Consider the following 26,934-nt stretch of genomic DNA (forward strand, 5'->3'; position numbering starts at 1 on the left):
AAAACCAATGAAAATTTTTCTCCACTTCTAACATTCAAAAAAAAGAAAAAAAAAACGATAAATTCTATTCAAAAAACTACGCGATAGAGCACATATTTCAGTCGAGCAACCATTTTTTTCCCTCTTTCTTTCTTCCTATTACCAAACAAAACTGCAAACACAAAATGGCTCCTTTTCATGTTATATATTTTTTATGGTTCCGCTTTTCTCTGCTCAACAATAACACCAGAATAAATAGTCAACATCACGTTTTCTATCCGTTCTTTCCCCCTTTTTTTTTAAACTGTCTTCTTTACAAACTAATCTAATAACTTTGCATAATTTCTCCAAGATTAAAACACTAAAGAATGCAATAAGCTAATTGTCTGCCGGATCATAAATTAGCATTTCAGAATGTTGGATGTCTGTTAAAATTAAACGGTAACAAATCTTTTACGGTGTTTTCCATTGTTAAGGATGAGTTTTCGACCAGAGAAATGTCACCAATTCGGAAACGTAGAGGAAAAGACGAGAAAAGCTCTCCATAAATCACGGGTTTAATTCTATCCGTCCTCACAATCCTGACATTTAACTACTGGTAATAAAAGATCATCGAGCAAATCAATGGTTTGCCAGTTTGTGCAACAAACTTTCTTGTACGCAAACCGAAAAAATTCCATAGAAATAATAGAATGTTTGTTTCTGTTCGACAGATGCAACCAATTTCCAGACGCGAGCTGCTAAATCTAATACCGAATCCATTGGATTTCCATTTATTTTGAATGATGGAATTCTTTTCTTGCTCTTTTTTTTGTATTGCCGAGGGTTTTTTTCGATGTTTAGTAACTAATAGATCATAAAAAAGGGGGCAACTTACACTAAAATACTTTTTGAAGTGCACGACGATGTTCCATTAGCTTTGAATTCCCAACTTGCTAACGATATTTGACTAGGGATGGTATAATGATGCATTTCCACTTCGTGGTAGCTCCTGTAGGATCTTAACTCGCGTGCTTCCGTCATTTCCGTTATTACGAATGCTGAAAACAAAAGATAACACTACTAAAACATTGTTAAACATGTTATATAAATGTGTATTTATTTCGTTCACTGAAATTCTAAAAGGGTGAAATCCAAACAAATTTCTTAACATAAAAAAAATGCTTTTCTTCTACTTTAAAAAAAAAGTTACTTTTTCAGTTACACATGTTTAAAAAATGTTTTAAAAGAAAAAAAACAAATTCGATCAGCTTTAAATGTTATTTTCTCAAGGATTACAACAAAAATTTGTTTTTCTTTTCTGCAATACACCCTTAATTTGAATTTCTAACATTGGAGACAGGATTAATATTAATGTTTTCTACTTAACCAACAATTCCCTCCTATTATGAATTATTTATAATGAATATTAATTAAGAAACAAACGTAACACGGTAAAAAAGCGAATTAAACCAAAACAACCAATTAGAGAAAGGTCTTTTTTGATATTTTCCATCGTCTTCTCTTCAAAACACGGAAAATATTATTTAACAAATGTCCAAAAATGCAGCAGGTAGGGGAAAATATCGGCACGCGCACCCAACTATAATAGCAGATCAATATGGCGAAGAGACGACTAACGCATCTAATTAAATAAAACTGAAGATTATTATTATTTCAGAAAAATTTCGTTTTGAACTTTCTACTGGCTTATTCGTAGTTAGAAAGCATTCGTGGAAGTAGCTACTCCGAGTGTATATATTCTTTTATCTCTAGAAGAAACTTGTGTGTGGTGCTCCAAACTCTTCTAGGACACCAGTGTGATTTAGAAAATAACAGATTATATTTCCATTGTCAAAGGAGGGTGGCCGATCTACAATAGTTAATGACCCAAGCAAACAAATCCCTTATGAGAATTATCGACTATTTCATCACGATGGATTTTTTTTTCCAAATCGTTTTTTATTTTTTCTGCTTTTTCACTTTGATAAACTGTTATGCTTCGGGCAAGGAATAATATTGATGAAATTCAGCCATCGCCCCCCCTTTTTTTCCACTACGTTTTAAGGAAGTTGATTATATTTTAAAACATATTCCTTAGGCTCGATATATTGTTTAATATTCATCTTCTAACATACTTTTTTCCTAACTTAAAGCAATTTTTTAACGCTTAAACAGCACCTGAATTCGTTATAAGATACTCATATATATCTATTTTTTTCTCTTTTATTTTTTTTTAATAACGAGCAGCAGCTGTTATGGAAAGGTTCCAAAAAACGGGAGATAACATTAAAATATAATACAGCAGCCGCGTCATTTTTATCGGAATCTCGATTTATAGAGAATTCTCGAGATGTAGTTGACATTTAAATATGAAATTCATCAAGCCTCATAATTTCCATATCATTAACGCTTTAATTCTCCTGTACGATAAAGCTCCTTTGAACATATTTTTGATTACAGCAAGGTCAGTAACTATTTGTAATTAGAAGCACGCCTACTTATATTCTTTATTTTCCTGATATTGTAAATGAAGAACCTCACGCCGCCACCCTTTCCTTGTTTCAGACAAACAAACGATTTATTTAATACATACGAAATATTTTTACTCAAATTCTACATTTACCTAATCCTACATTTCACAAGAATTTAGTTATACAGTTTATATATTAAACATTACGTACTTGACAGTTTAATATGTAATTTAAAACCGTGTTTATGATATATATGTCCTGTAATTTGATTGTATATGCTATATGATAAATATAGTGAAAACTTATGCTATAATTTAATCTAAAATAATCCTACATATAATGTATTTAATTATAAACAGATTTAAAAGCATTTTGTTTCAGATAAGTCTATACTAAATCAGATTTTAATTATCTACATGTATGTATATACAAATTTAAATCAATATATAACTAAGTGACTAAATGCACCATACTATAATTCACATTACTGTATAAATAATTAACTCTTAAATCATTAATAGTACATTAAAGTGGCATTAATCCATGTAAATATATCTTCCAGATACACAATTGTTTAGAATATTTAAAATACATATTCTGATTTATCACCTTGAATCTTAATTATAATAATAATAATTATTATTATTATTATTATTTGTACTTCATGAATAAAAATAATTCGTATTAATTGAAGTAATAATGCATTGCAGAAAAGTTTATCTATGAGTAAACAGTATAAAAGTTTGTAAAGTCATTTATGTTTTGGCAGAAGAAGAAAAAAAAATTTATCTTTTGGCATTCACTTTATATAATTTAACATTACAATTTTACTTTTTCCAATGTAAAAGTATACTTTTTTTTATATAAAATATATATATTTTTTAAATTTTACTGTTTACTTCTAAACGTGGGATTAATTTAATCTGTTTAATGGAATTTGTTAATATTTTATTAACCTATTTTATTTGAATTAATTTATAACTTTGATTTAGTCACTTAAACTATAAAAATTTAATTTATATATTTAATTTTTAAATGTATTTATAATCCATACAGTTTTAACTTATACAAAAATAAAAATATATTTATAAATCTGTTTTGTAGTTTATATTCATTGAAAGTAATTTAATTACAGTTTCATTAAAGATAATGTTTTATTTTAAAACTTCTAAAAACTTTATTTTATTTATTATAATTTTCTTTTTAAAATAAAATCGGCACGTTATTTATAATCATAACAGAATTTGATTAAGTCATAGCAACTAATTTAATTTGGTATTCTTTAAAGACATTAATAATAATTAATTTCTACAATTAAATTTCGATTATAATCATCATACAATGTAACCAAAGTATAAAATAATGATTAAAAATCAGAAATCATTTTTATGCAATTAAAATTATGTATAAAAATAAATTTTGAGTGCTTTTTCCTGTTAAAAAAACATTTTATTGGTCATACTTATAGGGAAAAGTGTAGGCTGTATAGATCCACTTGCACTAATATAAAAAAAGGGGAGAAAAATGCTGTTTATAATATAAGCGCTCGATATATAGAGTAAATTATTCATTCAAATTCTATATTATTTAATAAATAATAGGAAAATATGTTAAAAATAATAAAATTTAAACCTTTTCTCAATCTCAAATAATATTGCCTCCGATAATACCACTGGAAAAGATACTAAAAATGTAAATTTCATTAATATTTACAATTAAAATTTCTATGTATTTTCACTCAAAGATGCGAACATCACGATGTTTTGCCGGATGAAATTGATTATTTTCCACACAATCGGCTTTAAAAGCACGTGTATAAGAGCTTTATGTGCTAAAAACACTAATTAATGTATTTAGAAAAGATCGACTTACCTGACGTTACACATTTGAGTTGTAAATATGTTAAAAGGAGAAGAAAACTTCTCCTGTGTGTCAGCAGACGAGCATCCGTCGCCATCTTTGCTTTCAGAAGTAGTGACGAGTGACGTCTCAGTCATGTGATAATGACGTTTAAGTTTCACGCTCCCCCTGGGAGTAAAGTGTTTCAAAATAAAATATTCATGTTAATTGAAAAAAATAATAAGAAAAAAAATAAAATGTTTTAAAATGGCGATAACGGAGATTAATTGATAATGTCGATAAATTTCTTATTAATTATTTAGGAACGTGTGTGATTTTTTACTTTGATTAATGATCAAGACGGATGAAAATCTCCGCTACGCTTCTAAAAGCAGTGAAATTCTATTAAAAAATATAATAATTTTTAGGAAATTCGTGCCGTTGATTATATATTTTTTACACAATATTTTTTTATTAATTGTTTTAAATATTATAGAAAACATTAATATAATATTAATTTAAAAATTCAAAAATTTTTTTCACAATAAAAATTTTACATTAAAGATTTTAAGTAGAGTGAAAATACAGTTTAAAGATAGAAAAAATTTCATTTAGTCGTCATTTTTTTTCTTAATTTTCTTTTTTCTATAGCCTTTATTTTAAGCAGAAACTAAGCGGTTAACCAAGCATTTCATTAATTAAGTTGCTAACAAAATGCTCTTAAAAGTTGTTGACTATTCGCTCCATTAAATAAGCTGTTAATTAGATCAAGTGTACTAAATTTAGCATCAAAACATGATTTTTTTTCATTAATACACACTATAAATAATAATTAAATTCCCCGAGAACCGGAAATGTTTTAAATTAAATCATTTTCGAAATTATTTAAATCAATTTCACTTTTTTAATTATAATTAATATTTTTTTATTTTGTTTAAACAAAATCTTTAATTTTAGTTAATTTTTTTTTATATTTTTTAATTTCAATTAAACAAAATTTTCTTAATTACAATTAATTTTTATTTCAATTAAACAAAAGCTGAAATCAATTAATTTTTCCTTTTTGTAACTTTTCTTGAAATCGATCGTTTTAAAATTAATTTTATTTAATTACAAAATATTATTGTAATTAATATCTAATTGTAATTAAATCATTTACGTTATAATTAAATAAATCGCAAAAAGTTTTTAGTCGTATTTATAATTAATATCAAGTAAAAATTATTGAAACTTCTTCCTAAACAAGAAATTAAGCCAAATATTTTTTTAAATATGTAAGTTAATATTTATAATAAAATGTATTTTTCATAAGAGTTTCTGCATTTGTTATTACTATTATTTAGTGCTTTTTTGTATACAATTTTTAATTTTCTAAATTTTTAATTTAAGTAACCATTAAAATTACCAAAGATTGGTGAGACATCTATCAATAATGTCAAGTTATTCTAATTAAATTTACAAATAATTAATAATCAAGTAATTTAGTAAATAATTAATTAATTTTATAGAAATATGTAATGTAGCATTCTTTAGAATTTCTTTAATATCCTATTTCTTTTAAAGTCTGTAAAATTAATTTTTTAATTGATAAATTATAAGAAAAATTCATGATAAATAAAACTAAGTTAAAAGCATATATTAAACTCATTGAATTAAATCAAAATATTTTCTGTATCAAATGAAGAAACTGAGAAAAGTAAGATGAAGTCTGGGTCACAAATATGCATTTCCATCCCTCTCTAAAAGCCATAAAAATATATGAATTAAATAAAAAGAAACCACAAATTTACATAAAATTAAATTTTGGAAATCTATTTATATTCAGAATTCAAGCAAAACAATTCTTCTGGGCCTGATTACCTATGCTAGTTTATATATAAAATTGATTTCAATTACAACAATATTTTTAATATCAATTTTTCAGTTAGCAAATTTAAATTAATGTAGAATATGTTATTTAAAGAAGAAAAAACGAAATATTTCCCTGTCAGAATAGTAGTGAATAGTCTCCAAACTATTGACTATTCCCAAAGTACATTGATCTGTTCTTTTATAGGTGTGTCAAACTCGAGATAAAGAATAAAAATGCATTTCAAAAGACATTGCAGCATAAAAATTCAAGGATAATAAATGCCTTCTTGTACCTATTATTCTCCACTGTAATAAAAATTGTGTCATTATTTTGTATTCAGTTTCTAATCTAATCATCACTAACCAGAAATGGAAAAGTGTTAATGGATTTATCATGTCCTTTCATAACATGTACTGTATTTCCAACTTCTGAATAAAAAAAAGAAACACCCCAGCATATTATAATCGTATTATGTACTAAGTCCGATATGTTTAAAATAGGTCAAAGGGTGTGGTGTATACAATCAAAAGATCCAGAGATATCCACAAAAATAGGAAAAGCCAGCTTATTAAATAAATATAAAATTTACAACATATTTTTAAACATATTAACTTTAAGAAATTAATTCATAATGAACCATTTCAATTTTCATCACTATGTTAGCAACTTGATACTGTTATCAGTGGCCATTAATTAACATCAGCTTTATTATTTATAAATCTATATCCTAAATTTGCATAACAAAGAGAGGGTATAGCAGTATAAAGAAAATTAAACGACGTCCTTGACTGCTTACTAGAAAAACTTCGACAGAATTGGTTACAATCGATAAGATTTTCAACCATTTGTTCAAACAGTATCAGTTGCACTGTCACGATACCATTTTTTTTTCGTTTTTTCCTTTAATTTTACGTTGAATTTTTAATATTTCATGATTTATTCGCGAAGTTAGAAATCTTTTTTTACTTTTCCGTAAGGGGAAATCTTACGGAAACCATTAAAAGACATCGCAGAAAGCAATTTGAGTGCATTAGACTTACAGCTGAATACTTAGAAGATTACGTCTCGTAGCAACAAGTTTAAATGTTAGATACGCCGATAAATACTAATTAACAACCTTTAGCGTTGACGTTAATATCTAGATTTAACGTAGAATAAATAAGTAGCGCATATAAAGAGGAATTTTACAGATTAACTAATCTGTCTTTTTCTTACTTAAACGCTTTCGCTAACGGTTTTTAAATTGTTTTATTAATCTTAAAAAATAAGACAAGCGAGATGTCTACTAAAAAGATTAATTCTCCGGTTTAAAAAGGCAGAAGTAAGATTTCAAAGTATTTTTTTTTTTAGATTTAACACATCTTTTTTACCCATAGCCGCGACCGTTTCGCGTCAGAAATATCAAAAAACAGATAAACTTCACAAAAGAAAACTATAAATACGTTTTTTTAAAATGTTACTAAACCGTTTTTGCGATTATCTTAAAAAAGTAATATAAATGAAAAACTTCATCCCAAAAAAAACTTACAAACGCGAATACTTAAAAAGTACTCCGTGAATTTAATAATAATAATATAAAAACTACAACTCTGCGCTTTTATAATACTAAAAAAACCAATGAAAATTTTTCTCCACTTCTAACATTCAAAAAAAAGAAAAAAAAAACGATAAATTCTATTCAAAAAACTACGCGATAGAGCACATATTTCAGTCGAGCAACCATTTTTTTCCCTCTTTCTTTCTTCCTATTACCAAACAAAACTGCAAACACAAAATGGCTCCTTTTCATGTTATATATTTTTTATGGTTCCGCTTTTCTCTGCTCAACAATAACACCAGAATAAATAGTCAACATCACGTTTTCTATCCGTTCTTTCCCCCTTTTTTTTTAAACTGTCTTCTTTACAAACTAATCTAATAACTTTGCATAATTTCTCCAAGATTAAAACACTAAAGAATGCAATAAGCTAATTGTCTGCCGGATCATAAATTAGCATTTCAGAATGTTGGATGTCTGTTAAAATTAAACGGTAACAAATCTTTTACGGTGTTTTCCATTGTTAAGGATGAGTTTTCGACCAGAGAAATGTCACCAATTCGGAAACGTAGAGGAAAAGACGAGAAAAGCTCTCCATAAATCACGGGTTTAATTCTATCCGTCCTCACAATCCTGACATTTAACTACTGGTAATAAAAGATCATCGAGCAAATCAATGGTTTGCCAGTTTGTGCAACAAACTTTCTTGTACGCAAACCGAAAAAATTCCATAGAAATAATAGAATGTTTGTTTCTGTTCGACAGATGCAACCAATTTCCAGACGCGAGCTGCTAAATCTAATACCGAATCCATTGGATTTCCATTTATTTTGAATGATGGAATTCTTTTCTTGCTCTTTTTTTTGTATTGCCGAGGGTTTTTTTCGATGTTTAGTAACTAATAGATCATAAAAAAGGGGGCAACTTACACTAAAATACTTTTTGAAGTGCACGACGATGTTCCATTAGCTTTGAATTCCCAACTTGCTAACGATATTTGACTAGGGATGGTATAATGGTGCATTTCCACTTCGTGGTAGCTCCTGTAGGATCTTAACTCGCGTGCTTCCGTCATTTCCGTTATTACGAATGCTGAAAACAAAAGATAACACTACTAAAACATTGTTAAACATGTTATATAAATGTGTATTTATTTCGTTCACTGAAATTCTAAAAGGGTGAAATCCAAACAAATTTCTTAACATAAAAAAAAATGCTTNATAATATTTTATGGAGTATTATACATTTATTGTAATTATTATATAAATAGTATTAGAATAATTTAAAAAGTTCTGTATTTATTTTTACAATTTCGATTATTTTGATTTATTAAATCAATTAATACTTAAGTCACGTGACTTAAATTAAGTTTGATCGTAAAATTAATTGAATAATTAAAGAAAATTATTTTTTAATAAAAAAATATGTAAACGAATTCCGAAATGATTTATTTAAATAAATTTCGAAGTTAAAACATTTCAAAACTTCGCCTGCTAAATACTATTTCGCCATCTAGCGATAAAAATTGTAATTAATCTTACAATAATTAATAAAGAAATTACTGTACATAAAATTCTTCAAAATATGTGATAAATATTTATTTAGAGTAAATATTTTCTCTATTTTAAAAACATGTAATTTTATTTTTAATATATTGAATGAAATATTAATTTAATTTTCGAAATTTAATTACATTTTTACTTTTTAAACTCATATATAAATACAATTAACGATTTTATAAGCAATTAATAATTAAATTTTTTTATTAATTTTTAAAATGTATCAAATAAGAATTTGATGAAATAGTTACTTTTATAAACACCAGATGGCAGCAAGCAAAAACTATGGTCATTAAGTATTAAAAATTATAAAGATTACATTAAATTGTAATTAACGTTTTAAATAACGTTAATTACTTTTAGTAAATATATAAATTACTTAACTTTTGCTAAATTAAGGATTATGTTATCATTTTTATTACATTTAAATGTTTATAATGACGTCGTTTAAGAGAAGCAACAATTAGAAACTTTTAAGAAAATTATTATACTGTATTTTAAAAAAGTAATTAAATTTCAATTAATTTTTTAATATGTTGAAAGATAAAATAATAATTTTATTTTACAATAATATCGATCGGAAAGCCAAATTAAAAATTACTACGCTAATTAGTGCGTAGAGCGTATTAAAAAGAATTTTTATTAAAAAATATTTAATATAAAGTTAAACTTTTTATAAAATCGTATGGGACGTAGTAGTTGTAGTTTAATTTTATGTAAATTATCTTAAAAGTTTAATTAATTTTTAAGATAAAATGGAGGAGTTTTATCACACACCGCTTTTAAGAGATTTGGCGAAATGTATAAAAGAAAGACAGGAAGGAAGTTATAACTTCACGCGGTTTATAATCGATATTTCATTTTACACGATTTATAATGAAAATCGATGTACAATATCAAACCACAAGCTTTCGAATGTTATTATTATTATTATTATTTGTATGTGAAAGTATTGCAACATCCTTCACAGAAGAAGAATTCACTTTCCTATCTTCTAATCCAGAAAAATTCTTTAATATTTTTCTAAATAAATATGTGTATAAATAAAATATTCGAGTCATAAAAGCGAAATATTCGGCAAAATTTAAGCTTAAAATGACAGTTATGATGGATATCGCTGACGGTTTCGTATCTGGTGACGTCATAAGTATGTCACCTTGATCACACGGGGATGATGTCGTCTCGTGAATAATTTCGTTGATAAACACCTTCTATGCATTTTCGAACCTTGGATAAAAACTTTATATAATAATAAGTTCGCCTTTACAAGCGTGTAAACATTTGTAAGACGATCAAACGTTGCTAATATGGTGGTGTGTGTATACAAACGTTAACAACGAGTAATGGAAGTTGATGTGATACATAATAGAGCGCTTCCCTCGTAAAATAACAATGGATTGTCATATAGAACATTCAATATTTTGTAAATAACTAAATTAGCACTCGTGTAGTCCTGATTAGCATGCTTCGGAGGCGAACAAATGGCAACATTAAATCAAAGAATATTGAATATGCAAATTACTCGTGATTGGTGTCCACGCCTCTTTGGCATCCTTGAGTATGTGATGTGGAAAGGTTCATCAGGATAGTTGCATGCTCTTAATTAAGTTATACCAAGTAAATACAGTAAGTCTAGTATGAAACCTGCAACGGTTTCATACTTAGAAGGTATGGGTTAAAGAAAAGTAAGAAGGTTGTATACATTATTTCAGGTACTCTTCACTGTAATACAGTCGAACCCCATCTCTAAAAGGCGGCCATTTTTCGATAACGTTTCTTTTTGAAAGTCATACAAAATAACTCCTAACAATAGCTCTTTTTGTCCGTCAGTGACAGTTATTTACAGTTTTGCCTGTATTTCATAATTACATAAAGTTATTAATGTATACATGCAATTTAATTATGTAGATAGAAATTTATAAACCCAATTAAATGAATTAAAAAGTAAAAAGTTCCAATATTTCTGATCATACAAATTAATTTATCCAAATATTATGCGAGCTATTCTCGGTTTAAGTTATTTCACTGTAGAGTCTTCTATTATTAATATAAATAACGTAATTAAATAATTTTAGTAGTATAAATTAGTAAAAATTTAGAACCTATTCGTAGCTATAATTTGATAATAATGATGAAATTGAGAAATGCAGAAATCGCTCAATAAAAGTTCTAATTTTCGGCTTACAAAAATATTAAAATCGATTAGACCGGTTAAGAATGTGATTTTATAACCGTACTTTTATATCTAAATTGTAAAACTGTAAAAAGATTGTGTAAATATTTGATTATTCTTGTAAAATTTTCCTAGAAAAGTTACTAAAAATGTCCTAAAATTGCATTAAAACACTCTTCTCGAATATTATTTTTAAGCCATTTTTATAAGCATTTCTTGAAAATTCTACCAAAAAGATATACAGTACTAAACATATCCTAAAATTGCATTTAAAAGGCTTTCTTGGACATTATTTTAAGGCATTTTTATAAGCATTTTTCGAGACTTTTAGAATATTTTTCAAGTTTTCTACGTTTAAATTTGTACATAAAGATGCGAAAGAATCTTGTAATCATTAAACGATAACATAAAATTGATAATGCTCTAATAATAATAATATATGTATTTTTAAATAATATCTCTATCATGTGATATTCGAATAAATCAGAAATACCTTTTCAGATATTTGCTGAATGCTTATGAGTCTGCAACATCTATTTTCATTTGTCCTTTTCACTTCGATTTCAAAATCTTTGATGGACTTCGACTTCTCCATAGATTTTTCTTTCTAGTTATGTAAATAAAATCAAAACAGTTAAAAATATATGCGTAGATATTTATAGGACCATACAGAATTAGCACTTTACAAAAAAAAAAATCAATTAAATCATATTTTTATGAATATTTTATACATTATGATAAAGTGTGTATTTTATGAATCGATTCTTCTAAAATTTACTTTATTGATTTATGAAACAACGTTTTTTAAGGTGAAAATATATGAAACACTCTTATATAGAATTTAATGTAAGGAGTATGTTGAAAATAATGTTTTCTGGGAACAAAACAATATTTCATACAGTTTACTAGGAGATATATCTGAAAAATCAATGTTTTGTAGGGTGAAATAATGTTTTATACNTTTTTTTTTTTTTTACTGTAAAGCGTATGGATACTGTAAACCAAATTCCTTATTGACTTAGGATAGACTCCTTATCCCGGGAGAATACAAACATTATTACTGGCATACTGAAAAATCATAAAGTGGATAAGGCTTTGTTTACATTTATTAGAGTAGGGTCAACATTTATTTGTCACAATCCGCTGACAGAAGATTTTTTAAAAAAAAGTTTGAAAGTACTTTAAAAAGTTGACAACTCTGAGTGTTTGTATTTTGTAGGGGAAAAATCCCTAGCTCTTTCATCTCGGCGACCCTGCCCTAGGATCTATCCCTAAAATATCAGCACGGAGTTCATACAGTACATTCTATATATATAAAATTAACAATAGGATACTTCTAGAACTAATCATAAGGAACATTTTATAGAAACGACACTTTATTGTGGTAATTATACTAACCAAGTGAATAAAATCATTAGACTTAATTAGTTGGTAGTGGATTTCGTACCTGACTAACAGGCTGGCCATGTGAAGTTTTCCAGGTTTTCTTCACGTGTCACACCTAAATATGGTCCAGTTTCTTTACAGATAGTCTAGAACGTGCTGTATCTTCCTCTTGACAGATCACCCATAAGTTGAATTGCCTTATTCCATCAAAATCAACATTTGATGAATTAATTAGAAGAGTATTTTATATAAAGATAGTGTAATATAAAATTTATGAAAGTAAATTTCTCTCTCTCCTCGTTGCATCTGCTATACAGAAGGCTTGTTGATCCTTTTTCTTCGTGTCCTTCTATCTGTTGCATATTCTATCCTTGATCTATCCATTGTTTTATGTTGTATATAACCTTGGATGTCCTCTTTCTCTTGTTTCTCCTACACGAAAGTAAATATAGTATAAATTGGAAAAATACTGTACATTTAAAATATTATTAATTTTTCTTTTTAATTTTTAAGGGTTAAAGTTTTAAATAATAAAGTTTAATGAATGAATTTTGTATCTGTGGATGAACAAGAGTGGAAGAGATTTTCGAGAGATTCTCCGGATACGAATTGAATATGATGTTAATATCGTTTTATAAGCATTTATTTCTGCTATTTTTAGATAAAAACAAGCATAGGAAAATTTGATACGGAGATACAAAAAATAATTTATAATGGCTAGAATATATAAAAATTGTAAATATTCAAAAATAAAAATCTTTAAAAATTAATTAATTTTCTTTAATATGAAGACATCGCTATAACTTTTAAATTTTTATTAATTTTTTAAAAAAGTTTTAAACATTATTTTCTCTTACTTTTTCATTCATCTTATCTATTCAGTACCGCACTGAGACCTTCTCCTCATTTTCTCATCCTTTTTCTCCTCTCTCACTCTCCTCCTTTCTTCAGCCTGCACTCTAGAATAAGCTCTATACACAAATAATAATAATTTCTTAGCATATGAAAATTTTTTAAAAACGCTACTAAAAATATAACTAAAAGTTCATTTTTTTTAATTAATTGCAAATTTTTAAATATAACAAATAAAAAATTCAATTTTTTACTCATTCTGCCTTATAAGTACTGAAAGGCTTTTATCCCATACTCATAGAAGATTTTTGTTTTACTTTATTGTTCTGTAAGCATTAACAAGGCCCTTTTCCATGACCATCGTGAATTCGGCCAGGCCCATAATGGTGATAGACGGGTTCTGAAATATCCGGTCGAAAACCCCAAAAAATCCTGGGGTTTTCGACCGGATTCGATCCAGGATCCCCCAGAACTGTAGTCTGATGCCTCGACGACTCGATCATCCAGCGATAATTCAAAAAGTTTTTAAAAGTTCACCAAGTTTGCAATTTTTAAAGCAACATTTTCACAGTTTAATGCTCCAAGTTATTTTACAAATATAAATAAAATTATGTACTGTACATTTAATAATTTTTTTAAGTTAAGAAATCTGATTTATGACTCTACTAAACCTTATACAGAATTACAAAAAAATAAATATTAAAAGTAATAAATGTAGATTTATAAAACAGGCCGATTTTATAATTGAAATACAGTAAATGTAAGACATTTTTCCTAATAAAAAGAAAAATAAATATACTTTTTTGAGAAATTCTTAAAGTTTTAATGGATCATTTCCATGTGAAAGTTTATGACTCCACTTCTAGTAATTCGATTTAATGTTATACATCCCGTTAAAAATTTATTAATAAAATTAGGAATAAACGTGACGCCATTCATGTTTATCGTTAATGGATTACATTTAAATATACTGTATCGCCTATTGATTGGTTAAAAATAGAACACATTTAAATTTGTTCCGACCAATCATTTTATCGTTAAATTAATGTTATTATAAATGGGTTAAATTTATACTATTTGTAAAATTTTATATTTAAAAAAATTAAGGAAAATATTATTATTTTATTTATAAAATTTAATTAATATTTAATTTTATATCAAGTCGCCATCTGTTAGTGAAAATTTGTATTAATAATCTCACGAGAATAAACTGAGTAACCATTGAAAATATAAATGTTTTATTTATTAAATCATTAAAATATAAATATTTAAAAATTAAATTATTTCTTGGAATAAAGTCATAGTATAAAATATTAAATGAAAACAGAATACATTTTTTCTTACTTTTAAACTAAATGAGAAAATTTTCATTTAATTGATTTATAATTGAAATATTACTGTTTAATTTTTATTATAATTAAATTTTTCAATAATAATTATGAAATTTTTAGTCATTGTTTTTTTTTAACTGATTAAATTTTATATGCGAAATAACAGATGATAATTAATAATTAAAAATAATATTTTATGGAGTATTATACATTTATTGTAATTATTATATAAATAGTATTAGAATAATTTAAAAAGTTCTGTATTTATTTTTACAATTTCGATTATTTTGATTTATTAAATCAATTAATACTTAAGTCACGTGACTTAAATTAAGTTTGATCGTAAAATTAATTGAATAATTAAAGAAAATTATTTTTTAATAAAAAAATATGTAAACGAATTCCGAAATGATTTATTTAAATAAATTTCGAAGTTAAAACATTTCAAAACTTCGCCTGCTAAATACTATTTCGCCATCTAGCGATAAAAATTGTAATTAATCTTACAATAATTAATAAAGAAATTACTGTACATAAAATTCTTCAAAATATGTGATAAATATTTATTTAGAGTAAATATTTTCTCTATTTTAAAAACATGTAATTTTATTTTTAATATATTGAATGAAATATTAATTTAATTTTCGAAATTTAATTACATTTTTACTTTTTAAACTCATATATAAATACAATTAACGATTTTATAAGCAATTAATAATTAAATTTTTTTATTAATTTTTAAAATGTATCAAATAAGAATTTGATGAAATAGTTACTTTTATAAACACCAGATGGCAGCAAGCAAAAACTATGGTCATTAAGTATTAAAAATTATAAAGATTACATTAAATTGTAATTAACGTTTTAAATAACGTTAATTACTTTTAGTAAATATATAAATTACTTAACTTTTGCTAAATTAAGGATTATGTTATCATTTTTATTACATTTAAATGTTTATAATGACGTCGTTTAAGAGAAGCAACAATTAGAAACTTTTAAGAAAATTATTATACTGTATTTTAAAAAAGTAATTAAATTTCAATTAATTTTTTAATATGTTGAAAGATAAAATAATAATTTTATTTTACAATAATATCGATCGGAAAGCCAAATTAAAAATTACTACGCTAATTAGTGCGTAGAGCGTATTAAAAAGAATTTTTATTAAAAAATATTTAATATAAAGTTAAACTTTTTATAAAATCGTATGGGACGTAGTAGTTGTAGTTTAATTTTATGTAAATTATCTTAAAAGTTTAATTAATTTTTAAGATAAAATGGAGGAGTTTTATCACACACCGCTTTTAAGAGATTTGGCGAAATGTATAAAAGAAAGACAGGAAGGAAGTTATAACTTCACGCGGTTTATAATCGATATTTCATTTTACACGATTTATAATGAAAATCGATGTACAATATCAAACCACAAGCTTTCGAATGTTATTATTATTATTATTATTTGTATGTGAAAGTATTGCAACATCCTTCACAGAAGAAGAATTCACTTTCCTATCTTCTAATCCAGAAAAATTCTTTAATATTTTTCTAAATAAATATGTGTATAAATAAAATATTCGAGTCATAAAAGCGAAATATTCGGCAAAATTTAAGCTTAAAATGACAGTTATGATGGATATCGCTGACGGTTTCGTATCTGGTGACGTCATAAGTATGTCACCTTGATCACACGGGGATGATGTCGTCTCGTGAATAATTTCGTTGATAAACACCTTCTATGCATTTTCGAACCTTGGATAAAAACTTTATATAATAATAAGTTCGCCTTTACAAGCGTGTAAACATTTTTAAGACGATCAAACGTTGCTAATATGGTGGTGTGTGTATACAAACGTTAACAACGAGTAATGGAAGTTGATGTGATACATAATAGAGCGCTTCCCTCGTAAAATAACAATGGATTGTCATATAGAACATTCAATATTTTGTAAATAACTAAATTAGCACTCGTGTAGTCCTGATTAGCATGCTTCGGAGGCGAACAAATGGCAACATTAAATCAAAGAATATTGAATATGCAAATTACTCGTGATTGGTGTCCACGCCTCTTTGGCATCCTTGAGTATGTGATGTGGAAAGGTTCATCAGGATAGTTGCATGCTCTTAATTAAGTTATACCAAGTAAATACAGTAAGTCTAGTATGAAACCTGCAACGGTTTCATACTTAGAAGGTATGGGTTAAAGAAAAGTAAGAAGGTTGTATACATTATTTCAGATACTCTTCACTGTAATACAGTCGAACCCCATCTCTAAAAGGCGGCCATTTTTCGATAACGTTTCTTTTTGAAAGTCATACAAAATAACTCCTAACAATAGCTCTTTTTGTCCGTCAGTGACAGTTATTTACAGTTTTGCCTGTATTTCATAATTACATAAAGTTATTAATGTATACATGCAATTTAATTATGTAGATAGAAATTTATAAACCCAATTAAATGAATTAAAAAGTAAAAAGTTCCAATATTTCTGATCATACAAATTAATTTATCCAAATATTATGCGAGCTATTCTCGGTTTAAGTTATTTCACTGTAGAGTCTTCTATTATTAATATAAATAACGTAATTAAATAATTTTAGTAGTATAAATTAGTAAAAATTTAGAACCTATTCGTAGCTATAATTTGATAATAATGATGAAATTGAGAAATGCAGAAATCGCTCAATAAAAGTTCTAATTTTCGGCTTACAAAAATATTAAAATCGATTAGACCGGTTAAGAATGTGATTTTATAACCGTACTTTTATATCTAAATTGTAAAACTGTAAAAAGATTGTGTAAATATTTGATTATTCTTGTAAAATTTTCCTAGAAAAGTTACTAAAAATGTCCTAAAATTGCATTAAAACACTCTTCTCGAATATTATTTTTAAGCCATTTTTATAAGCATTTCTTGAAAATTCTACCAAAAAAGTACACTAAACATATCCTAAAATAGCATTTAAAAAAAAAACGCTTTCTTGGACATTATTTTAAGGCATTTTTATAAGCATTTTTCGAGACTTTTAGAGTATTTTCAAGTTTTCTACGTTTAAATTTGTACATAAAGATGCGAAAGAATCTTGTAATCATTAAACAATAATGTAATCTGTAACATGTTTATTGATAATGTTCTGATAATAATAATAATAATATATGTATTTTTAAATAATATCTCTATCATGTGATATTCGAATAAATCAGAAATACCTTTTCAGATATTTGCTGAATGCTTATGAGTCTGCAACATCTATTTTCATTTGTCCTTTTCACTTCGATTTCAAAATCTTTGATGGACTTCGACTTCTCCATAGATTTTTCTTTCTAGTTATGTAAATAAAATCAAAACAGTTAAAAATATATGCGTAGATATTTATAGGACCATACAGAATTAGCACTTTACAAAAAAAAAAATCAATTAAATCATATTTTTATGAATATTTTATACATTATGATAAAGTGTGTATTTTATGAATCGATTCTTCTAAAATTTACTTTATTGATTTATGAAACAACGTTTTTTTAAGGTGAAAATATATGAAACACTCTTTTATAGAATTTAATGTAAGGAGTATGTTGAAAATAATGTTTTCTGGGAACAAAACAATATTTCATACAGTTTACTAGGAGATATATCTGAAAAATCAATGTTTTGTAGGGTGAAATAATGTTTTATACAGTTTACTGTAAAGAGTATTTTTAAAATCATTGTTTTCTGAGTTTAAAACAGTGTTTTACAGGGTTTACTTAAAGGTGCAATATTGAAAAAAAACAGTGTTTTATGAAGTGAAACAATGTAAAAAAGTAACGTTTACAGCTGTAAAAAAAAAAAACAGTTTTCTAAAGGTGAAACAATGTTTTAAAGAATTTACTATAAGAAATATCTTTAAAAAACCTGTTTTTTCTGAGATCTATACAATGCGAAACAATATTTTACTGTAGAGAATAGCTTTAAAAATATTCATTTATAATGTGTACTTTAAATATTTTATAGGATTAACTGTAGTACTTCATAACTTAATATCAATATTTTATAGAGCTGTATAAAACTTATGAATAATTGTTTTATAAAGCTTATTGTAACGTTGTAAAAGTATTTTATCTAATGTTTCTCTAGTTATTTCATAAAACATTTTTTAAGAATTATTATAATAAATATTCTATAGTAAAAATCTATACCGGAACACGTAAAATACGTTCTGTAATATAGATTTATTATATGCAAAATATAATTGTATGAAATTATTTACTATAAGTCTCGATATAACGATTTTCTCTTAACTGCGGTGGCAAGTGTAAGTGGATTTCCATGTCAATGAACATGGCTGACACCTTTATATCAGAATAAAAATATAAAAAAGTAAAGAATTTTTGTCACTACGAACCACGTGTTTCAGCAATTTCTCAAATAAAAAAAGAAAAACTTTTCCAAATCAAAAAATCGCAATTTATAAGAATAAAAAATGTTAATATTTTTTTAAAGATTTAGCTCGTTAAGAATGTTTTTTATGATGTTTAAACAGTTAATTTAGACTAATTTAAAAAAATAGAAATAAATTATATGTTCTTTCTTGTTAGTCAAATTGCATCAGAAAAAGAAGAAGTAGTAGAGGGATTTAAATAAAGTAGAGAAATTTAGAGAATGAAAGGAAGTGGAAGAATGCCATTTCAGCAATATGACGAACTAATCCTGAAAAAAAAAAAGATGTATAAGCTAAAAAAAATGTGGAATTCCTAGAAGACATCAGTAGAAGCTCCTTTAATGACATTGATCGGTGATTTCTCGTTAAGATCTAATGTATTTGCAGTACTCTTCAATGTTGTATAACGTAAAATTGCAGTTTAAGATTACATATTTTTTTCATAAGCTAATTGTTTTTCGTTTTATTACGTAAGGTAAAAATCAATGAAAATTTTAGAAGATCCTTTTTCAATTTTCTTTATTTTAATTTGTTTCCTCCCAATTTTAATAATGAAAGATTTAAAGTTAATGGTGTTAAGGTGAAGTATCAATTCAGAAAATCATTTTTTTTTACTTCCCTGCTGTCATACAATATATAACAGAGGGAAAGTATGATGGTCTGTCAAAAGATAACCCTCCAGATTTAAAAAATTTTGGACTCAGGTGATCTTGAAACGTCGAGAAATGCAAAAATATTTGAGGGTTTTTCTGTGTATATGGATGTTTATGTGGAGGCATGATTTTGTTCACCATCTTTCAAGCTTAATAACTTCTATACCTTTTGTCGAAAATTTCTGAAATTTTGCAGGGAAGTTTGTATGTCAGGGCCATTGATACTACTAAATTTTTGTAGTTAAAGGTTAAGTGGGTGGGGAAGTAGAGGGGGATCAAATATATCTCCAGTGGGATCGGACTTAATGAAGAATTTTACTCGTTATTAGCATTTACAATTGTTTAAACTCGCCTTTACCGTCAAAATTAAGCTTTTTACCGTTCTATAATAATTACTAATATAAAAATTTTTAAATAAAATCTTTTAACAGATGGCTCCACACGCAATTTTAACTTTTTGGTCGGGAAAGTTACGCAACTCGTTGCTGGATTTTTTTATAATTGATTATAAATGTTTTTGTGATTGGATCAACGTTTTGAATATAAAAAAAATATTCGAAACGTCGATTCGTAAACGCTTTTATGAAGTATTCTCTATTAAATATTTTATAAAATGTCATTTTCTGATGCTGAATGTAACCAGTATATTGATTTAAATAATATCTTATCGCATTTATTTTATAAAATCATGTTTTTATAGGTGATGTATAAAATTTTCTGTGTATAACATGTAATGTAAATGCTTTATAAACAGTATTCTGTGGTAATAATGTTGAGGATTATTTTAAAACAAAAATTCCATGAGATTAATTGTAGTAAATGTTAACAAATCAATATTTTATAATACTGATTATAATTAACATTTCATAGAAATAGCATTTTATGAGATTAATTGTAATTAGTCTCCTAAATGCTGTTTTATGAAATATCAATTGTAAGAAATCTTTCATAAAACAGCATTTAGAGGATTAATTATAACATGCCACAGAAAGAGCATTTTAAGGATTAATTATAATTAATATTTCATAGGAACGATATTATAAGGAAATATATTATAATGAATACTTTATTAATTATACCGTTTCTACAAAATATTCGTAGGATACTTCTAGAACTAATCATAAGGAACATTTTATAGAAACGACACTTTATTGTGGTAATTATACTAACCAAGTGAATAAAATCATTAGACTTAATTAGTTGGTAGTGGATTTCGTACCTGACTAACAGGCTGGCCATGTGAAGTTTTCCAGGTTTTCTTCACGTGTCACACCTAAATATGGTCCAGTTTCTTTACAGATAGTCTAGAACGTGCTGTATCTTCCTCTTGACAGATCACCCATAAGTTGAATTGCCTTATTCCATCAAAATCAACATTTGATGAATTAATTAGAAGAGTATTTTATATAAAGATAGTGTAATATAAAATTTATGAAAGTAAATTTCTCTCTCTCCTCGTTGCATCTGCTATACAGAAGGCTTGTTGATCCTTTTTCTTCGTGTCCTTCTATCTGTTGCATATTCTATCCTTGATCTATCCATTGTTTTATGTTGTATATAACCTTGGATGTCCTCTTTCTCTTGTTTCTCCTACACGAAAGTAAATATAGTATATTTATCACAAAAAGACAATATATTATGGGAATTAATATAAAAAAAATAATAAAAAAAACAACGTAATAATTTCATAAAACTGACTGCAGGAAATATTTTATTCAGTTTTATATATTTTACTACAGAGAATATATAATGAAACAGCATTAACTTAGTAAATATTTTATAAAACAATGTATTATGTAGCTTATTGAACGAAATATTTTATGAGTAAAATGCATCGAGTACTTGACATGAAATTTAATATAATGAATTTTTTATATAATAACATTTTATGAAGCTTGTTATACGGAGTATTTTTTATCAAATAAATTCCTAGAAAGAGTTTTTATCACTCTCTATATTTATTTATACAGGTAAATAATTATATTTTATTGAAATAAATTATTCTGTATCGAAAGTATTCATTTTAATTGCAATTATAATACTATTAATTTCATTTTACTGTACTTTAACAACGTGATTAATGATTATATCTGATAAAACTGCAGAAAAATGTCACGAGAAAGTGTAATATTTGATAATTAAATCACATTTAAAATTATCAATGTTAAAGTAGAACTTCTCAATCAGTAGATCGCGAACTGTACAGTGTAGTAAACAGTATCGCTTTATTAGTTTCGGGATCACCAACTGAAAAGCGGTTGGGAAACAATACTTTAGAATCCAATTTATCTCGGAAAATGTGGACTGTCTAGTGGAAAAAATCGTTTTGAAAGCTTCATAAAGCACTAAATAGCACTGAAGCAGAATTTAATCCTGGAAAATATTCCGGTTTATCAACCAGTAGATCACGAACCCCAGAATTTAGTAAATTGTATTGTCGAATACTTTCAGGCTCACTAGCCGAAAATTGGTTGAGAAAATAAGATTCTAGGTGAATTAATTTCAGTAAACGTAGAATATACGGTGAAAAAGTAATTTTAACGCTTCGTAAAGCACTGAATAGTATTGAAGTGGAAGCTAGTTCTTAAAAACTTCTGTACGGTTTCCAACCAGTGGATCGCCATCTAAGAATAGAGTAAATTTTCTAAATAATTTCAGGCTCACAAACTGAAAATAAACAGAAAAAATATACTTAAAAACAATAGAAAATATTTTTTCTGGTTTAATGAAAATTTTAATGGAACATGAAATCCTGAATGTTAGAAAACCCTTCCTCCAGATCATTTTTGTCTTAAAATTACGTTATAAAATTGTAAATTAAGTCCTAATGAACAATATAATTTATAAACATGAAATTTGGAAATTTGTTAGAGTAATAAAATATTAAAGATAAATTACTCGATGTAGAGATTGAATCCAAAATTATCTTTTAATTTATGACTATTCAAACTAAGTTAAAAGTTAATAACTGGATCATTTAGTATGGAGATTTCAGTAAATATTATTAATCCAAATATTATTACACTATTATTATTCTACGTAAATCAAGTAAAATTTCAAATAGTGCGTGGTTCATCGTTTGGAATTGCATCTTAGCGGATTATATGCAAAATTACGCTTGAAATTTCCTAAAAATCATTAAATTATGGAAGTTTATTATAGAAAAGTTTACTAATTTTATTATTCTAAAGTCAAATTAACTTTAGAATTTTCTTTTAATTTAATTTTCTTGGATTTTTTCAAGACATTTCTTTAAAATTTTTGCAATTTTAATGACAATATTAAGTGGTTTAAAAGCTTGCAAATAGTTTCCTGTATTGTGGGAAAAATCGCAGATTTTATTAATTCTAATCACTGACGACAAGAGTGTTAACTTGGATGTAATAAAACTTGGAAAATATAATTTAGTTACTTTCTGTTGTTATAAATAGCTTAAAACTGTCGTATGAAATAATTATATTTTATATTAGATATGACAATGTTGAGTTATTTGTACAGGATGCAATATAATTCGATGTTACCTTTCACAGAGTACAACAATTTTTTGATTGAGGTGGGTTTAAAACACCTAAACATTTTGAAATTTTTTAAATAAAAAAGTTTGATCGCTCATTGAATGAAATCTCTATTAAATATTTTATAAAATGTCATTTTCTGATGCTGAATGTAACCAGTATATTGATTTAAATAATATCTTATCGCATTTATTTTATAAAATCATGTTTTTATAGGTGATGTATAAAATTTTCTGTGTATAACATGTAATGTAAATGCTTTATAAACAGTATTCTGTGGTAATAATGTTGAGGATTATTTTAAAACAAAAATTCCATGAGATTAATTGTAGTAAATGTTAACAAATCAATATTTTATAATACTGATTATAATTAACATTTCATAGAAATAGCATTTTATGAGATTAATTGTAATTAGTCTCCTAAATGCTGTTTTATGAAATATTAATTGTAAGAAAGCTTTCATAAAACAGCATTTAGGGAATTAATTATAACGTGCCACAGAAAGAGCATTTTAAGGATTAATTATAATTAATATTTCNTTAGATATGACAATGTTGAGTTATTTGTACAGGATGCAATATAATTCGATGTTACCTTTCACAGAGTACAAAAATTTTTTGATTGAGGTGGGTTTAAAACACCTAAACATTTTGAAATTTTTTAAATAAAAAAGTTTGATCGCTCATTGAATGAAATATATCATGATACAAATTTGAAAAAGAGATTCAACCAATTGCGATCGATCCATTGTTACGTATATTTCGTCTTCATCCAATCAACAGAAGGAAAATTTATGACTTTTAAAGTGTCTTATAGTTTATATAATTCCACGACTAAAAAATTTACGAATTGTACTAAAATTTAGATCAGAATTAGGGAAAAATATCATAAAATTAAGAAATATTAATTGTTTTCTTCTCTTTTTTTGTGAATTTTAAATATTTTACGAATATAATTAAAGTTTATAAGCACAGAAAGTGTTAAAAAAACAACGATACAAATCTAAACTTCAGAATAAATTAGACTTTTCTACATTATAAAAGTTATTAACAGTTAGAATTTCGACTTTAATTATCACTTCCTTTCTAAGATACACTTGGGAGAAAGAGAATGAATATATTAAAGTGTTTAAACTTCTTATCGGGGGGATCCTTAGAACTAATTTATACTTTCCTGTCAGGTAGATCTTTCTTTTTTCATTCGTTAAATGATATTCTTACTAAGAGATTATTCTGTTTCAGTAGCAAGTACAAGAAAGGAAAGACGATAAAGTAAAATAAAATAAAATAAAAATTCACAGAAAACGTTCAATAAGTAAAATTGCTTCGAATGTTAATTAAATCTGTGATTTGATTGCAGTTGAATGGAAAAAATTTTTTTTGGTGGGAGGTTGTTAAGATGAGTTTATTGTAAAATTCTTTTCTTCACATCTGTTGTTGGAATGACGTCAACTTTTATTCTTCCAAAGGGATTTATCAATAGTATTCTATCGTCGATTCTAATAAAGAAAGGTTTTTTTTTTCTTTTGTTAAACAGATTGTTCTATGCACTCTAGGAAAAACGTAAATGGATTTCTAAATAAAACATTCTGCATACATAGGCCTATATAGAATCAATTTTCTCTACAAGGCGATATTAGATATATTGCTACATATATAAATATGTCCTATATCTCATATACAGTATATTCTACAGATATAAGTTCATAGACTATAATATATTCTGTAAGCGGATATATAGGACTCCAATATATAAATTATATAATGGAGGATATTATAGGAATTGTCATGTTTGTCTCCTATATACATTTACATACACAATATTAATCTAGTTATATGCATTTAATCAATTTATCTTGTACATGTAATCAAATTTTCCTGATAAATACATATTAAAAACAAAATTGTTTATGTTTAAAGTAAAATCGTCCCGTAAATTAATTAAAAGTTGCAAAAAATCGATTAAGGAAGCAAGAAAGTGAAGCGAGAAATTGTATATATATTTTTTTATTTTTAGTATTAAAAAATAAGTGAATTTAATCTACGATAAAAACATTTAAAGAAAAAATTCTAGATGAAGCGCTAGATCACCACAGAATTTTTTTTTCTCTCGTTATTTTTCTAGAAATCAATTTGAGGAAGGAGAAGATAATCCTATCATATGAGATCTTGACAGGTGGAAACATAAATCTGAATTTTTTTACCTTGTTTAAAACTGTGTTATTTTTTTCATGTTGTTCTGTAATAAGTTTATTTTAAAGGCTCATAAAGATGGATAATTTTATTTTATCTTTTTCGGACGAAAAGTTATTCGAAATACACCAGAATGAACTTAGTTTTATGGCCGTTTTTGTCATTATAATATCGTAAAGAAGCATTGAATATATTCATAAATTTTTTAAAATTATTATTATTATTACGCTTATTTTTAATATTTTAATATAGGGATTTATATAAACTTTTCTGTTTTATGATTTATAAATGTAAAAGAAAATTAAATAAATTTTTATAATATAGGTTATAATTATTGAGAGTATTTTAAAAAAACTTTTAGCCCACCAGTGGCAGAGTGGATAAAATTACGAAACACTGGTCGTGGTTTCCCTCCTCACCAGTCACCCGGCCATGTGGAGTTTCCCGGTTTCTTCACGTGCTTAATATCTAAATAGCGGTTTCCTATAGAAAGTCGACCACGTTCCACCTTGCCTTATACAAAAAAAAAATCAAAAATTTTAAATTAAGATAATTCGAAGAATATAGACGAATTTAGTTAAAGTAAGACTTACCAATTACTGTATTATGGCGTACAAACTCCATTTTAATGAATAGGTCACGCACTCCGAGCTGTACGTAAATTCTAATTACCTTAAAATTATCCAAAAATTTACACAATTATTCAAATTAAATTGAAATATAATATATCATTCAATGGCATTCAAACCGAAGAATTTATTCTGAAAAATGTCTTTGAATTTCTTTTTTGTTTCTCCCATCTTTATGTTAAACAAGGAAAAAAAATAAGCGTAATTAAACATTAATTAAAATTACATATTCCGCTTCTATCGAAATTGCTTTTATACATTTTTAAACATTAATTAATACAGAAAGCAGAAAGTAGCACGAATTTTATACAGCGAATTTTTTTATATATATATCTTTAAATTTAAGAAAAATATCAAATATTTACTTTAAATTTCAATAAACTTTATTTATTTATTTAGTTTGTATGAAGAATATTCCCAGCAGATCTATACTGATGTGATATAAAAACAATGGTGACTCGTTCACAGCCCTCCCAGAAATTTTGACAAAGATAAAACTAAATACCCTAAATTAAATTATTTATTAAGATATACGCATATTCCTTAATAGAATAAAGAAT

At 25.9% G+C, this 26,934-nt stretch overlaps 1 long non-coding RNA gene across 1 annotated transcript; it reads right to left on the bottom strand.

Moving 5' to 3' along the window:
* Positions 1-26,479, bottom strand: LOC111632920. Its single transcript, XR_002757950.1, has 7 exons — positions 26,339-26,479; positions 26,112-26,258; positions 21,255-21,625; positions 18,172-18,285; positions 13,636-13,749; positions 4,305-4,460; positions 1-1,019 (listed from the first exon to the last, which is right to left on the bottom strand). It is a non-coding gene; the product is annotated as an uncharacterized LOC111632920 (long non-coding RNA).
* Between the last annotated feature and the right edge of the window lie 455 nt (positions 26,480-26,934).

This window comes from Centruroides sculpturatus, unplaced genomic scaffold, assembly GCF_000671375.1.
Source record: "Centruroides sculpturatus isolate CEXI.00-Female unplaced genomic scaffold, Cexi_2.0 scaffold292, whole genome shotgun sequence".
Classification (NCBI taxonomy): domain Eukaryota; kingdom Metazoa; phylum Arthropoda; class Arachnida; order Scorpiones; family Buthidae; genus Centruroides; species Centruroides sculpturatus.